The following is a 1,158-nucleotide window of genomic DNA, read 5'->3' as shown; positions in this document are numbered from 1 at the left end:
TGTAATCTGTTCCACTGGTCTTCAGATCTGTTTCTTTGCCAGCACCATGTTGTTTTTATCACAGTAGCTTTGTAGTGTAGTTTCAAGTCAGGGATAGTGACACCCCTCACACTTGCTCTATTGCCTAGAATTGCTTTTGTTATTCTAGGTATCTTCTTGTTACAAAATCATTTTTGAATTGTTTTCTCAAGGTCTGTGAATTATACTGCTGGTATTTCATTTGGGATTGCATTGAATCTACATAGCCATTTTGAAAATATGGCAATTTTCACTATGTTAATTCCCCCCTGCCCAGTTTAGCCGTCCTAGATCGTGAACAAAGGAGTCAACGTGTGGCCGGGAGGCCGAAGGTGAGTCGGGGCTAGGGCTTCAAACTCTTAATTCCCGCACCCCTGAAACTCCTGTTCCCCTCCCTGGGGAATGGGACCCGTGATCCACCTGGGTCCTCAGGGGTTAATCAAGTGCGGTCTGGACTCGAGGCGGTGAGACCCCCTGGGATCCGGGCACCCCTCAAAGCCGGGCCGGGTCTTTCCTCTTGAGGCTGAGCGCTGCGGTTGAGAGGAAGGAGCCGCCCCCTCCCCCTGTGGCCGCCACTTCCTTTGTTGTTGCTTTTGTCTCACGCCGAGCACATGGTCCAGGATCCTCAGCTCTTAAAGTCACAGCGTCCCAGTCCCGGCGCTGCGGTCTGGCCTCTCGCCCCCATTGCCCCTTCGAGTGCGACACAAAGGAGTAGGAGGGGTATGAAAGAGGTCCCTCTCGGCGTAGGTGTCCGAGTCTCAGCCCGTAGGTCCCATTCCCAGGGATAGGTAGCTGTGGAAGCTTCCCGGAACCCCACAACCTGTTTCTGGCCTGCTTTGGGAAGGAGCCTGCCTTTCAGGGACACTGGTTTCCAACCATCCTAATGTGACCATTTGATTTCTTGCTTCTTGTCTCTTCTGGTTTTAGTGGGGCTCTCTAGGAAGGAGCGATTTCCGTCCCCATTCTACAGTTGTGGCTACTGAGGCTTTCGGAAGTGAAGGAATTTCCTTGACCAAGGTCACAGGAAGACTGAGCTAGCCAAAGACTCTGCAGTGTAGTGGTCCCGCCCTCAACCGCCTCCAGGCGCCACTCGGGGGAGTTCTACTTTGAGAGGGTTTTTTTTTTTTTTTTAACCTGCCT

At 52.1% G+C, this 1,158-nt stretch overlaps 1 protein-coding gene across 10 annotated transcripts in view; it reads left to right on the top strand.

Annotated features, from left to right (window-relative positions):
• The window catches only part of Rnf44 (ring finger protein 44), a 17,448-nt gene that overhangs the window by 7,590 nt on the left and 8,700 nt on the right, over positions 1-1,158 (top strand). For 7 of the 10 annotated variants that reach the window (XM_010622119.2, XM_010622117.2, XM_010622122.2 and 4 more), the window contains exon 1: positions 283-350. The exons of 2 other annotated variants lie outside the window; for them this stretch is intronic. The gene's annotated coding sequence lies outside the window, so the exon portion shown is untranslated. Of the gene's footprint in view, positions 1-282; positions 351-381; positions 483-1,158 lie in introns of those variants that run through there. One more of the 10 variants, XM_010622116.3, reaches the window with a different exon arrangement.

Source organism: Fukomys damarensis, unplaced genomic scaffold (assembly GCF_012274545.1).
Source record: "Fukomys damarensis isolate Sample0158 unplaced genomic scaffold, DMR_v1.0_HiC HiC_scaffold_9, whole genome shotgun sequence".
NCBI classification, from domain to species: Eukaryota; Metazoa; Chordata; class Mammalia; order Rodentia; family Bathyergidae; genus Fukomys; species Fukomys damarensis.
Note: the sequence above shows the minus strand (reverse complement) of the source record. Positions and strands in the feature narration are given on the sequence as shown.